The following is a 16,394-nucleotide window of genomic DNA, read 5'->3' on the forward strand; positions in this document are numbered from 1 at the left end:
TCTGTTTCCATTTTTAAGTGTTCAGAAACAGTATATCATTAGAGTGGATGCATATATCTATAAATAGGGTTTATACATACATTTTTAAGGACCTAATTTTGAATGGCTAGATTTTTATGTGTCTGTTTGAAAGTTTTTTCAGCCCATAACAAAAAGCAGGATAAGCCAACTAAGCAAAATAAAAGGAATATCACCCTTCTGCAGTGTTTTACAAAATATGGGAAGCTTTCGGCTAGGCTCCTTAAAATACTGAGTATTTCTCACACAAACAAGAGTGGAGCATTCTAGGCTACTTGATTTTAAGCAGAAAATCTCTTTTTTCCACAAAGTTTCTGACAGGAATGGAAAATGGCAGTTTATGAATGATGGTTTCTTGTAATCAGAATGGAAAACTGCTTCATCACAGCCTCCTGTCTTTACCATATTAAAGCTGGGTCTGTATATCCCTTCTTGTGTACAGCAGGAGAACATGTACAGCATTCCTTTTTATGTTGCATTCACATCATTATTCAGTAAATATTGCTAGAAGGATCTGTTGCAGTGGCAACATTCAGTGTTCATCCATAGGGTGACAATCTATGATACAAATCCATTGGGCATGTGTTTTGCCAAGGTCCTTACTCCCAAAATCAGATTTAACTTTTCTATGGAAACTGGCCTAGTAATTTATGAGAACAGGAGGCAAGCAAAATTCTTCTCATCTGTATTTCTCAGCAGTAAATCAAAATAAACATTTAACTTTAGGAACTGTTTCTCTTGCTTTTTGCAGTTTTGCAGGACCAGTTTTTTCTAAGTTAGTTGCTTCATTAATTCTTTGGTGTTGCAAACCAGGGAAGATACACAGAAGCTTAAAATGTTTTCGTATTTATGTATAGAGTTCATAAATATATGTATATATGTTTATGTATAGAAAAGTATCCAACCCATTTAGGCAAGTTAAATGAACCCTGTTTTCAATAAATTAAAGGATCCAATATCCCATAGTAGATGAAAAAGCTCTCTCCTTTTACAACTGCACAAATGTCAGCTGCTCAAAATGGGCAGAATGACTAAAGGATAATTCTCTGTTCCCCACCCTGGTGCATGAGAAGTGCTGCAGTGTGGGTGGTGTGCTCTTGCCATGTATTTTTGGGCCACCAGTATGAGACATACCACTCTGAAGATTACAAAAATATTTTCATCGATGTCTTTTTATGGAGTCTTTATCTTTATATAACTCTTTCAGTCTGTTGCTTGTTGTAAACCTGCAATATGAGAAAATTTCTTGAAAAAGCTGAAAAAAAAAAGAAAAAAAACGCCAAACTACTAAAATTAAATTTACACAACACAGTGAGGGTGAACATGCCCAGTCTGGTTTGTTTATAATTGCTTTCATCAGATCTGCTTACAAGTGCTATATGTTGATATGTCTCATTGATAAGAGACACCACAATAAGAAACAGAACATGCAGGATTTTTCATAACAAAGGAAATTTTTTCATAAAATGGAGGACAATTTTTCATACAAGGGGATTGAACTTAGCATTGTCCCATTTGCATCTTTACAGCTTAAAGATGAACTTGGTGTTTATGCTGTGACACAATGTTAAGTCAATAGATTAAAAAAAAAAAAATTGTAATTTCAAGGCTGATGCACCAGAGTTAGTTATTGTTGAGACACAGATTTTTTACATGTGTAAATTTTGCACTAACATCATAAAATTTATTGAGAATGATCTTTAATACTATTTAGGAACATTTAGGGACATTACACATTGCACATAAACTGTTAGACTTCCTATCTTTAGTAAAGGCAGTAAGTTTCTGGAATAAAGCTGATCCTACTAGCTGCATGATTCTAAACCATGCTTCAGTTTCATTTAAATGAACCATAATTACAGTTGCAGTTGAATCCCAACACCTGCATTAGCTGATTACAGTAAAAAAAATCAACAAATGAGCATAACTTCAAAGGAATGAAATTAAACCTACCAAATCCCTATGACTGCTCCAGCAAAGCTGTGGAAAACAGATTAGAAAAGAGCTCAGTAAGATATGTTGTGAGGCAGACAATATAATATTCCTTTTGTATTACATGGTAGAGCAGAGAAGCTTTAAAGCATGAGCTTTAAACTGGCAGTTCAGCTGGTGTTGAATTGTCCTTGGCTGGAGCAACACCAAGAAAACAAGTTTTGCATCTCTCCTGGTCCTCTCTCCCAAATATGTACAGGTTGACATGCCTACAGTCTTCTGAAGCCATCATGTAGACACCATGTAGAGTTAGAAGAGGGCACAAAGAAAGCATTCAAGTTTCCTGTATTTACTGCCTCCTGAGATTGATTTTCGTTGTTTGAAGCAAAATTACATGCTTCAGGTGTGGATAAAGTAGAAAGAATCGTATTAACCATTCTTCTAATTGTTATAAGAGAGTTAACACTAGTGTTATCCAGCATGCAATGTTAATTTATTGATAGTAAATGTTAATTTATTATGTATGTTATGTTAATTTATTGATGTAAATAGTACATTTATCTTTTAATGCACCAGTCTAGAAAACACTATGGATTTTATCAGGGAAGTGTTCTTTTTTAAAGAATCTGGTGCAGATTCTGCATATCAATCATGTCTTAAATTGTCAGCTCTTATTCTAAACTTAACATTCAAGCAACACAGCAAAACCACCTTTGTTCTGAACTCAGTGGGATGTGAAATGCCAGCATGGCAGAAAAATACGATTTCTTCATGTAGAAACAGACCATCAGACCATCAAAGATGTCAGGATTAATATGAAGTGGGCTGTCAGAAGTACTATCTGCACTGAAAAAGCAGATAAACAGATCTCAAAATGGGAGTTAAATGCTTTTTCTTTTAAAGTATTAAAGACCAGCTATAAGTTCATTTCTATGTCAGGAGTAAAAACTATGCCATCTGGTAGAATTAGAAAGTTTTCAGGCTCTAGTAACAGTGAATGCAGCTGTCTCTGCTGAAGACTGTCTATACTGCACATTGCAGTACAATGTAGAATTTCCAGTTATGTACAAAAGGAGGGCCTTGAGTACTGGGAGGAATAAAGCCACGTTATTTAAGATTTCTGCTTGGATTAATACATACTGCTTTTCATCATTAGGCTTTGTGTATTAAAATTCCAATTGGATTATCTTCAATGGAAATGTTGCTATAGTGCTTCTAGTTTCCAGTCTAGTGCCATCATGACTCTGTGCTGGGATATCCTGAGCCTGCTTTCATAGGCAAAATTAATACAGATCATCATCTTGAGTATGTGCTACTCCAGTTATGTAAGAGTCAATTTACCTACACACAAGTAATCTGAAGAAGTCTGTCGCTTGTCACAAACCCAGACTGAGGATGTTGCAGAGGAACTGCCAAGGCACCATCTCATGGGAACTATTAGCCTTTCCTGCTCACAGGGAAAAAAAAGTGTGAAAATGACACTTTTGTGCTTCCAAAGATATTGAAAAACTGGAGTGCAAAGCCACCAGAACATTTGGCAGGCTGGAGCACATAGTGTGAAAAGCTGATAGACTTTAATTTGTTAAGTCTGGAGAAGAGAAGGCTCATGAGGGTCTCACTGGTTTCTTTATTGCTTCATGGGCATCTATACAGGAGATGGAGCCATAATCTTCCCAGTACAGACTGCAAAAAGTGTCAAGATAGCATAAACAAACTTAATCAAGGTCATCAAACACAGGACAGTGAAAGAAAAACCTCTTCACAGTGAGTGTGGTCCAAAGTTTTAAATCAGATGTGATCATCTAGGGGGGTATATCCCATCTGCATCTTTTACATGTAAACTATGTGAACAGTCTCTATAGTGTCTCAGTTCTGCTAACAAATTTTCTCCTCTCAGAATGTAAAGACAAATTAGTAAAGTGCCCCATAAGTATCACCAGTAGATGAAAAATAGCTATGTATGTCATGAATATTTAGAATTCTTATTCCAAAAACATTTCCCATGTTTTAATACAAATATGGGGAGGGGGTTGTTTTCCTAAGGATAACTTGATTTGAAAAAATACTGTCTAATCAGAAAGTGTTGCAAGTAATTTATTTTGAAATACGAAGGCTTTTGGTACAAAGTATTTATCCACAAACTGGTTTGAAATCCTTTTTTGTTCTTTAAATTGTCAAGAGCCAAATTCTGCTTAAAGAGTGAAGCATGTGGCTACACTGGAGTCAGCCTATATGAAGTCATTGAAAGTTTATAAACTTATAATGTTACAATTTGGTTCAAACTTTTTAGCACTTCTGCCTAGAATTTTTCAAAAATTGTTAAATAATCTCAATGCAAAGCTTTATTCTAACTGCTTTTTGATGTGTTTTGTAGAGCAGCTGACTGGTGCTCAGCATGTTACAGTAATGAGTGGCTGACTCTGCAGTATGATCAGCAACCATTGTTTTTTGAGATAAAAGGCCCCTTGGGCTCAGCCTTGCAAAGTGCACAGCATTCTGGCTGCAGTTCTGCCAACTTGGTCAACACATACATGATATTAAACATCTGAGTCAGCTCCCAAAAATAATGAGGCTGCACTTGCATTCAAAGACAAACACACACTAAAATATCTCTCTGAGCACAGCACACAGCATCCTGCAGGACTGGCTTTCTACCTGATGTGCTTATGCATGAGCATCAACTTGTCAGCTGCTCTACTGAGCCACAGTTTTACTCCTAGCAGAATGCCTGACAGCAGTCTGGGACATGTGAGTTATAATATGTGTCAAGAATTTGCTAAGAAAATGAAAGAGGCCATACCCACAGTTGATACTGATGTGCAGCATAATCAATTGTCTGTATTGCAGATTCATACAGCACTGATCAAGTCAGAGGCTTCCTGCAGGTTAACAGCTAGCTGATAGTCCAAGGTCATTTACAGTTATAGTGAGAAAGATAAGTTTGATAGTGTTGCAGCTAGAGTGCTAGAAGTACAGGCTCTCCAGAGCAATGCTTAAAAACAGAAACTCTGTGGTTGAATACTCTCTCACAGCCAAAGGGTGAAGACTGTTGTCCAGTGAAGATGCAGTCAGATCCTTCTTCCTTGGAATATATATATATGTGTATATACAAGCTGTGATTTTTTGTGCTTTTACAGAGTTGCAGCTTGTTTTTCTTCCATTTTGTCTTTTATTTAGGAGATGCATGACTGCATCAGACCAAAACCGACTACATAAGGTTTTTTACTCTGTCATATTACTTGCTGCTCTTGTTGCAAGTGTTAAAAGTGAACCACATAATTAATTTTCATCAGTTTATTTTATAAACCAACCTCAATTTCACATACAATGACATTGATAGAACCACGCAAAGCCTTCTTTTTCATCAGGTGTTTCCAACGGGCAGCGCAAAGATTTAGAATATTTTCCTGGCATTACTGAAATCTCTGTAGCTGATGAGAAATAGATGATGTGAGTTGCTACAGTACAGGGTGCCTTTCTGTCCTACCCTGCAAGGGCTGGCTGATGTCCTGCAGTAAGGGTGAGGGTTGCTGTGCACACTCCTCCTTTAGCCCATTGGCCAGGGCACGCTTCCTGAGGGTACATTATAAATGTGTTTGCAAATTTGAAGAGCATGGTGATGAATTAGGATATACACTACAGAAGAGGGTGCTGACTCTAAGTTAGCAAGTCACAGACCTTTGCTGCTGACTCCACCATCCATTAAGAAAATGCTTGATCTCTCTCTCTCTCTCATTTGACATTTCAGAGTACACTGTGGGAAAGAGAAGTTCCAATTGAAATTCAAGCCAAGTAAAACAGAAGAGAAAAATGCATTCTGTGAACTGAAAAACTGGGTTAGAGGTTTACGTAGATGGAAGGGGCTCCAAAGGGTCAAACTTTTGAAATCCTTCATACAGTTTGACAAATAACTAAAAATAACAATGAGCTTAAAACTTCCATTTTGTTTTTTTAACTTTTGCAGTTCTGCAACATATTAGGATATTTGCCACTGTTTAAAATAAATAACTTTTCCATAATATGATTTAAAAGAAAGTAAAGCAAACTCCCAACAACCCACCTTAAGTCACTTGGTTAAGAAAACAGTGTACTTACTTATTTCAATGTAATATTCATATATTTTTGAACATTTTAATATCCCCAAGTACATTTCTGTGTATAGAGCTATATAAATTGCTAATAGTACAATAGCTATATAATAATATATATTAGCTAATAAATACAATAAATATTTAGCTAATAATAGCTAAATAGCTATATAATATCTATTCTAGGCTATTGCCATGTCTGTAGTGGATACTGATGACAGTATTTGAGAACAGTTATAGAATATCACCAAATTAGCTGGAATACACACACTGAGTTGTCTGAGACAAGCTACTTAATAAATCTGTAGGAAATTTCATGGTGATTGCTGAAAATCTGCAAGGAAAACACTATAGCACATTTGTGGTAATGAGACGTGCTGAACAATGCACATTCTGAATATTTTCTCTTGTAATTTGAAGCTTTTATTTACATTGACTAATTGTGAAGCAGACCTCAGAGATAGCAAAAAAAAAATAAATCGGCAGATCCCCTGGTCATATTGCTAATGGATGGCATGCACAATCATTGATAGGACTCCTTTGACTATTTTAATTTGCTTATATACTAAATTTAAAACAGAAGAATATGGTTGGGTAAGGAATTCTGAATCTGCTAGTGTTCATTTAGGGTTGCAAGTTCAAGGGCAGTTATTGGGTCTTATTCCTTATTTACCAAGAAGTGTTGGATCAAATGATCCTTAATATCTTCCAACCTGGTATTCTGTTTCTATCAAATGATTTTTCTATCAGTATTTGACTCATGTGAGAATACCCCTGGCCTTGAAATGAATAGGTCTTTGTTTACACTGACAGCTATGACTGACCTGAATCTTCCTCAAATCCATATTCAAAGATCATTAATTTAAGAACTCCTCCACAGTGCCCCTGGGAAACCACCTGGTGTCAGGTAAACAACATTCCTATTTGTCAAAATTTTAGAATTTATGTGTTAGACTTTACTGGAGTGCAGGATGTTTTCAAGTATTAACATAACAGTTCAATCTTGCAGCACTTCCCTTCCCTGCCCCTTCTCAAAGCTGTTTTACTGGACACAACCCAGAAAGGGAAAGGAGTCGCCCACCTTCAGAGTCATCTGAAAGAGTCTCACCATGAGAGTTTAACCATATCACAAAGGGGATGAGGGGACTGGAGACATCTCTTAAGAGGAAACCTGAGGGAGCTGGGCCTGTGCAGCCTCCAGAAGAGATGCTTGAAGAAGAGGGGATCTTATCAAGGCATACAAATACTTTGAGGGCAGATGTTCAGAGACTGGGGCCAGACTCTTTCCAGGGGTGCCCTCTCAGAGGATAAGGGGTGACAAGCACAAACTGAAACACAGAAAGTTCCATCTGAAAATGAATTAAAAAATTATTTCCTTTGAGGGCAACAGCACTGGAACAGGCTGCTCAGAGGGGCTGTGGAATCTTCTTCCATGGAGATATTCAAACACCATTTGGATGCAATCCTGTACAACCTGTTGAACCTGCTTTAGCAGGATGGTTGGACTAGAGATCTCCAGAGGTCTTTTCCAATCCCACCCATTCTGTGATTCACTGGGAAGTGACAAATGCAAAATAAAGTCTTTGCATGAGGGAAAAATGCAAGAAAACCTTTGTCTCAGCAAAGACAAATTTATGTTCACATAAATTTCCATTCATTCAGGTACACAAACAATGCAACTGAAAATAATTAAAAATAGTATTACCCAGTTAAAAATAATACTTCTTAACAAAACCCAGAGAACACAGCATTGAAATTATGCTCAGAAAGACTACTTTCTCTTTCTTTTTTCATTTTTCATCGGGAATATCAAAACACTGCATTTCTTTTCCTATTGTTTGACTTGAATTGGAATACTGTATTTCATTTGACTGTCTCCAAATGTTTAACATTTGTCACTTCACTACTTCCAGGGCTGAGGGAGAGGTCTGCAATGGTGCAACAGATATCTTGTTATGGAAGCAAATGCCTAATTTATTTCCTCTGTATTGGCTTTCCTGGTTGAACTACTGCCTTCAATAAAGCTAGGGCAGCTTACTCTCTGCCTGAGCATCAGAGTGCACAGGAGAGTCAGCACAGCTGACTGTGAGTCCTGGAAGAAGAAAACACTTTGATTTTAGTACACCTGGGCTGCTCAGGGGCTGTGGCTGAGTCAGTGCTCATCTCACCATCCTTGGTACAGACCAAATGTTCCTGTGGCAGCAGTAACTTGGGGCATGTTGACATCGCCTGTCAAACCCAGGAAACACCTGGGAGGGAGCACACAGAGTTAGTTCTCTGTTGCCATGGCTACCTGCACTGCCATCCTCTAAAACCAGTGTCAGTATTTTGGTCTTTTGTTCATGTCTGCAGTGGAATAAATCTGAAAATAATAACAAAAAGTAAATTTCATTTCACATGCTTGTTGTACTCTGGATTATGGGAAGTTATGAAACCATAATTTGTCTTAAGAAAGAAAAAGCACTGTGGAAGGCACTAAAATGCCAGAGTTGGTTTCCAGTTTTGTTTAAATTGTATAAATTGTTTATTCAAGATTTGCAAACATTGTTTCTTGATTACAACTGGATTTTTCACTTGCAGCTCTTCAAACATGACATGATTAAATATAACAGGAGTAGCATTCAACCCACATAAAAATAATCATAATCTGACAAACTGCTAAGTAAACTTTATTAGTCCTTTTGACAGACCGAGAGAGACTATCCAGAAGCTTTCTTAAGATATTGTGTAGTAGAGCCTATTAAGGAAAGAATTTACTGAAGCTGATATAGCAATATATAGTCAGAGAAGGATATAGGGCCTTATGGGTGACATAAGATGAGAAAATATAAAAATATGCAACTGATTGTAAAAACATGATAGAGGACCTGCCTTTTAGGTTGTTTCTGAAGTGTTAGGCTTTAACAGTTCCTAGACACATGGCAGGAAAGCAGCTATGGGAACATAAAATTTGATTAATTCTACAGAAAGCTGTCATCGGTGGTCTGCATATTTTATAGCTCATTGATTTTTGTATTCCAAAACTCGAGGGCTAAGAGAGCAAGACTCTATGGCCAGGGCACAGAGACAAGGGGCCTGTGCAAGAGTGTTCTGCCTTCCTGGGAGCCCTGTGAAGCTGGGACAATCCCTCTCCTTCTGCAACAATATACTGCAATGTAGTCAATATATTTGTACCTGGTTTTATCTTCTTAGAAGACATTAGAAGTAGTCTGAAAATTTACATTTTTATAAGTCAGAATAAAAAATGACAATTTTCAAAAATAAAAAAAATCTCAAAACCTATTCTGGACCTGGTCTGTAACCTGCCTAAATTGCTGCTTTTTGAGTATTCATCTCTTAGTTAAAATAGTCAGACTCAATTAGATTGGATTCTATTGAGTGAAATCCTGGGAAACTGTGATTTTAGAGTATCATCAGTATGCATAAAACAGCTCAGAATAAAACAAACTACCAGCCATATAATTTACTTGTTCAGTTATTAGGGAAATAAAGGTATATCATATCATAAGAGAAACTCAAGTCTGGTGGTCACATTGGAGGATATCAGGTATTTAAATAACTCTTCACAATCTTTATGGAAAGTCTCTTGGAAATTTTCTGCTGATTCTCTCTGAAACTTGTATTTTTTTCAAGCCAAGCTCCTACTTTCTAGGTTATTGTCTCAGTAAAAATGAATAAAACTGCATAGTAACCAGCTGAGTACTTCCACAAGCCTGCTGGTATTTGAAGTAAGTGAGGGCAAAGCACAAGAAAACACACTAAGAGCAATTAAAAATTTATACCTTCAGGCAAGTCCATGTCCTCTGCGGCTTTAACATCTAAGTCTAGCACTAAAACTTGAATTTCCTACCCTATCTATAGTATAAAGCATGACAGTATAATCAGTTTCAGAAAAAAAATTAAATTGACTCATAGAGTCAGGTTTTGCTTTGCCTCTGACAGAGTTGTGCAGCGCATATGTCACGGTAAACTTGTCTCAAGACAGTTCCATATGTGGTTTAGGGAATTTAAAATAACTATAGTTGAATCAAAGAGTTTGGATAGCAGCTATTATGACATGATATTTCAGTGAAAAAATTACTGCTGAGAACTGGGGAAAGGTTTTCACAATAATTAGATGTAATAATACAAGTAGCTGGCACAGAAACATAGCATTTTCATTTCCCTACAGTTATTTTTGCACTTAAGTGCCCCCCAACCCAGCAGGTAATGGGCAGATCCAAAAGCAAGCAGTTTGCCTCCTCAAAGGCATGGATATAAAATTGGCTGGTTTATACCTGCAGTTTATGAGACTGTTTCATTCCTGGAGCACTATTCAAAGCACTGTGCAAGGCACCAGGTCAAAGATTGTTGAGACTAAATCCAGCCCCCAGCAAGGGCTGTCACCTCTTTCATGTAAAAATGGCATTGACTGTTCCTGTGGAAATGAGCTGCCTGTGAATGAGGATCAAATATGAGAGTCTTACTTTCTGCTTCCAGTTATTGATCAAATATATCTGGAAATTTGAATCCAATCAGTATCTCCTACTAATAATTAGTCTTTCCTACTAAGTAAAAATGCAACATCTTCAGTCTAGCAAAACTATGTCCCTGCTATTCAGGGACAGAAAATTCACGTTTAATGTCTAAATTTATGGTATTTGCTGGACCTTCTTTCCAAAATCACAAATCCTGGATAGCTGCACCTGATAGCAAAGGTTGCATACTGTCATAAAAGCAATGAGTAAGTGAAAACTCAGTGAGAAAGGAGAGAGGTGCATAGTAATTTGGAAAGGCTAAGAATATACAAAATTACCAACCTGTGTGGAAAAAATTAGGCAGATTTGTCCCATAGGGTCATTTTTTTCCCTATTTGGTTCACAAAAAATACAGGAATTCTATTTACAGAAATGAGTTTGATGTTAGATCTACAAAGAAACTTAAGAAATGCATTTGATAGCTTTGGAAAGATGGGGCTCATCAGTGACTGTTTGGTACAGGGTGGAACCTGCCTGGCCTTGTTGGGCACTGCCAGCATTACAATGCTCATATTCCAGAGAATAAGCATTGGAAATGGGATAAGGAGAATATAACTAGAACTGCTTCCACTGCCTGTGCAAACATCCTACTGAAGCTCATAGCAGAAGGCATATAAAATAACTTTGATGATCAGGCTATATATATTTATCTATGACATTTCTCTGTCAGAGGATCAAATGATTATACTAAACAAAACTGTGAGTGGTATCTATTTTCACATCTATATTAAGAATATGTAGCAATGCATGCCAGGATTTCTCAGTTTTCATTTATTGTTTTGACATCAGCAAGCAAAAGTGGGTGTCTTACACCACCATATGACAAACAGCAGATGATATTGCATGGTCACTGTGGAAACTGCATTTCTGAAAAAGAGGTTCATATTTGTACTTTTTTAATGAAGATAAACCACAGCATTTTTTTCAGTGTGCTTTCTGTAACTTTGCTGCCAGATTGCCAGAGTTACAAGTAAAAAGAAGGTGCAAAAAATAGCTAGGATTCTTTTATTTTCTTTTTTTTTTTTTTCTGAAGTCATTAAAATCATTCAAAGTTTAAAAACTATAATATTCTACATGGAAGAAACAGACTTTCCAGCAAGAAGGTGACAATTCACTCATCTTGATAAAAGTATATTCAAGACAACAGAAAGCACTCACTGGTTTTGATGGGAGGTGGTCACCTGATATAGGAAGCAGATTCAAAAATATGCATTTTCCTTCACTTGGGATGCCCTAGGTATTGATTCAGCGTGTTCAGAGACAGTGAAAAAGGCTGATGGTGTAGTTATGGAACAGGTTGTTCGCCAACAGCAAAGGTCAGTAGCATTGCAATAAAGGCACAACACTGAAGTAGGAAATATTCCCCTATGAGGAATACGGACTCCACATTGGCCAAGGAAGTGTTAGGAGGATGCTGTAGATTTAAATAACCCTCTCCTATTTACTTTCAAAATTATTGCAGAGGAGAGGTGCCAGTTCAGTTGACAGAGGTTGAAGGAAGCTTCTCTCCTTAGCTGGTGCCTTTGTGACGTTCTGGGGTGGATGGGCATGGCCAGGTTTTCTTATCAATCAGCTGCTGCCAGCTGTGGCTGCATAGGCATGGAGTGTTTTTTCTGTCCTGCATGGGACTGGCCTTCTTGACACAGGGCTGTGGAGATTCAATGATGCAGCTCCACTGCAGAGAACTGAAAAGCAGATATGGGTAATACACTTGGAAGAGGATGTCTGCAGAGCAGTCTGCAATTACATTTCAACAATGTGATGTGACCATCTCCAGTGTGGCCAGGTGCTTTGTTTTTCCCTCTTTTGGTGAATCTTTTTTATCACATTGAGTCAGATAAAGCCAAAGCCCTGTTGTATGGAATCTGCATCTGTGCTGTTGAATGTGATGCTGAGCTGGTAGAAAGAAGAAAGAGTGGTGCCACTGGGACGTGCCTCTTTGCCAGGGCAGTCTCTGAGAAGCAGGATCAATTCCTCAGTGGTGTGGTAATGCATGCCAACAGCTCCTTGCAGTGATGTAGGGTCATGTATATGTGCATTGAGGAATTTTTAGAGTCAAAGCATGTAGCTCTGTAGTTCACTTTGGTGCTCATCCACTGCAGGAGGAAAAATATTCTTATTTATATACTGAGCTTTCTTTTATGCTGCACATAGATTGCTGGGGCTCCTCAAACAAACAAAAAAAAAAACAAAAACAAAAAACAAAAAACCAACAAAAACCCCACACAATGAAGAAACAGACAAGGCAAAATGAAACAAAAAACCAAAACAAAACCAAAACAAGAAAAAATAAAAAACTAACCCAACCAACCAATCAAAAAACCAAACAAACAAAAAAAAAAAAGCAAAACAGCAAAAGTATGAAGGATTCTTCATATGTTAAGAACTTGCTATAAATTCTTTAGAATTATTTGGTGGTAGAACTGTTTTCCAACCCTTCACAGCATCTTCAGAAAAGAAATCTGTGTGAAAAATGGTACCCCAAGGTTTCAGGTAAGTGTTAGCACTATAGAAGTGTTTATTTTTGATCACTGCACTAAATATCTGTGGTTTCGAAAAAAACAAAAATTGCAGCAATGTGAGCTTTCCTATCAGTAGAGATTTCATGGCAAGTGCCTGGTGACCATTAATTCAACATTTCATTTGGATGTGACTTTGTCCTTTTTTTTTGCAAGCAGTTTGTCTTCTCTTTGATAGAACAAACCAACAAACAAAGACCAAAAAAGAAGCATTACCCTTATTTCAACTCTCAATAATGGTATGATGAATTAGAAGATGTGAAGATATTTAAGCCTTTAATTTGACAAATTATGCACCCATCACTGCATATTAAATGTTAGGCAGTAGCTCTGAAAATGGCCTTTCATTAAGATTGTGCTTTACTTAGTAAATATTTGATGTGTGCCATTTTAGATGGAGTAGCTCACTGTAAATTTCTTTTGCTTCTAAAATGTCTAAAAGGCTAAACAGCCTTAATAGTAATTTGAAACATAGCTCTCCTATCCCAGACTTACTTAAGACATATCTTGCCAAGGATGGTAAGGAGCATTCTGGAATGTGGCAGGCAACAAAGCCCTGCAGCAAATTCAGGGCAGACCAGACATCTTATATTTTTAATGAGTGCCACAGGGCTCATAAGAGTTACATAATAAAACACAGGGATAGGAGAGTTGGTCTGAAGTGGAACTAGAAATGTAAATTCTCTCTAAGTCTTTAACTATTATATTCCAACAACTTGCTCAATCCCTCAAGCCCATTGCACATTATTTTTTATTTTAAGGTCCTTGCAGACACAGCCGTGCTACAACAGTCCACATCTATCTGGTTTTAGCCATGTCCAGCCACTTCTTTCATGTGTCTTGTAGCAGATGATAACTCTTTTTTTCATAGCCAAGGGGCGAGACCAGAAAGTCAACCTAGTGTCAGATCATCCTGGATCTGGAGGTATTCCAATTCAAATTTTCCTCTTTGCATTAGAATACTATTCTCACTAGCTATATCCTCTGCTATCTGAGACAGATTCTTTTTCCCCTGGTTGAACTGAGCCACAGTGCAGGAAACTCCAATGCATCAGAATATCCCAAGATGAAATCTGTTTTACATTATTCAGTAGATTAATGTGGACTGCTCCAAGTGCAAGGGCCAATAATTTATGCTGGGCTGTATTATATTCACAACTCATGGCCACAGTTACCAGAACTTTATTTCTAGTCCTGAGGTGATTTTTAAAAATTTTTCAGATTTGCAAATCCTCATCTGTTTCAGTAAAAACTGCTGGCATTGCTTGCAGGCTACACTCGCTTCGACCAGATTAATAGGTAGCTATTTGTTAAACTTTTAAATAGAATAATGTTTAAGGTTTGGCGTGCACTGGACATGTTAATGGCAGGCAAATTTGATCTCTGGTTTGCATCATGTATAATAGGCTGCTCTATTATGACTGTAGTATAGCTGTGCCTATGCAACTGTGGTTGTGTCCTGTTTAGGCTGTGAACATTCTGCTTTTGCTTGTGGACATATTGATTCACTCTGAGTCATTCCCTCTCCTGTCAGAGTTGCCAACAGTGATAATTACTCTGAAAACAAACAGAACTGGGTTCAAGGCTGCCACATTTTATTCCGTGGTTTCTGAGGCAGGCAATCAAATATGAGAAGATAAATGCCAGCCCTCTCTGATTCTCCTGGGGAAAGTTTGGCCACTTACACCACAAAGGCATTTCAAATGCTTCTAAACCTTGCTAATACACTCCCAAAGGAGCCCAGAGCTGTAAGAGGAGCAGGAGGCTGAAACCAGGCTATTGCACGATACACACTTTTGTGATTCCTCTTAAGCTGATAAGTTTAAGAGACTTTAAACCAATTCAGGTGGTTTTGCTTTCCTAGCACAACTCCGATTGGAGGACTGTCCCATTCTTTTGCTACTGAAAATGGTAAGAAACTTTTGTCTTATTTCCTGAAGCTATGCAGAGCAAGTTTTTGGCTTTTAAAATTTTCCTACACTGTTTATATAGCTCTCATATAACTTTGGTAGCTCTTTTCTTCCCTGGTACACCATGACACATCAGGAAGTATGTCTAAAAAGAGCACTCCATTTTTGTTGTGCTAAGTTAAGTGAACCAGTCTAATATATGCCTCCCTGGACATGTAGCCCATCCCATCACTAATTCTGACACCAGGTTTGCATACATGCCATAACTAAAACTCCATCAGTCTCAAAAATGTGTTTTAATCTTGGTACATTAAGGAGTTGGTTCCCTGCATATCTCTGCTGTTTCACAAGCTTGTTCTCACATCCATCATATGCCAAACTCACCGATTATGCAGCCATCCACAAACTGTTGTGCTCAGGCTCATATGGAAACTGAGGCACATATGGAACATTAGCTCAAGCTGCAGTATATACTTACTAGCCTTCTAAATTCACTACCAAATATCAGTATAAATAAAACATCCAGGGTTTTATCATTCTGCATAACAAGCAGAATTTTACGCTTGCAGAAGTAAATGTTGGTTAAGATTAAAAGCAGCACGCTTGAGACCTGTGCTGTTGAATTTTACTCTGAATCTATTAATTTATCTCTACCTGACAGCCAGGTAGACCTGACACTTCAAAACAGTCTTCAGATTTTGTCTCGCTCCATGAATCTCTTTCTATCATTACTTAACATCTTACCATTCAGATTCAGTTATTAGTTTCACTTTAAAAAAGAAAAAAAAAATAAGCAAAGGAAGTATCAATATTGGAGAATGTCACAGGCAAAAGGTATCAAAAAATGGCATTTTTTTACCATCCTTGGGGGATGAATATTCTAAAATGACCACCATCAGCAACCTTTACAACTGAATTGTGTGTGTGAGTTTTAAAGCTAAAAGAAGGCAAGAAAGTATATTTTTTATCCTTCCACCAAGTAAAAATAGAACTCTGTTGTATCTGTTGATAGAAAAATATATGTTCATGACCAGCATGAGAGAACTTGGTTCTTATAAGGTTCTGTCTTTGAGAGCTGTTTTTCTGCTTCATGGAAAAATCTTAAAGGGTCTGGGACAGGAAAGTTAATACTCATCTTCATATTGAATAAGTCCTTTCAGGTTTGCTCCAATATGTTAGACTGTCACCTCATGTGTACAGCCCAGGATGTGCACATCTTTATACTAAATAGAAGGGAGCTCAGTGTGTAATTCCTTTACAAAAGTAATTGCACTGTACTGCAGCCAAACTTGAGCAGAATATTGGCATTTTATCAAGTTATATATTCAGAATAATGAAATTCAGTGAAAAAATACAAGTTGCTGTCTTTGACAGGATGGATGATATTCAAAGTCTATGAAAAGTAGAGTT

The 16,394-nt window shown here is 37.4% G+C and overlaps 1 long non-coding RNA gene across 1 annotated transcript; it reads right to left on the reverse strand.

Annotated features, from left to right (window-relative positions):
• Positions 1 to 1,185: 1,185 nt before the first annotated feature.
• Positions 1,186 to 5,663, reverse strand: LOC135447260 (uncharacterized). Its single transcript, XR_010440043.1, has 3 exons — positions 5,629 to 5,663; positions 1,972 to 1,998; positions 1,186 to 1,244 (listed from the first exon to the last, which is right to left on the reverse strand). It is a non-coding gene; the product is annotated as an uncharacterized LOC135447260 (long non-coding RNA).
• Positions 5,664 to 16,394: the final 10,731 nt, after the last annotated feature.

The sequence above is a fragment of the Zonotrichia leucophrys genome, chromosome 4 (genome assembly GCF_028769735.1).
Source record: "Zonotrichia leucophrys gambelii isolate GWCS_2022_RI chromosome 4, RI_Zleu_2.0, whole genome shotgun sequence".
Taxonomy (NCBI): domain Eukaryota; kingdom Metazoa; phylum Chordata; class Aves; order Passeriformes; family Passerellidae; genus Zonotrichia; species Zonotrichia leucophrys.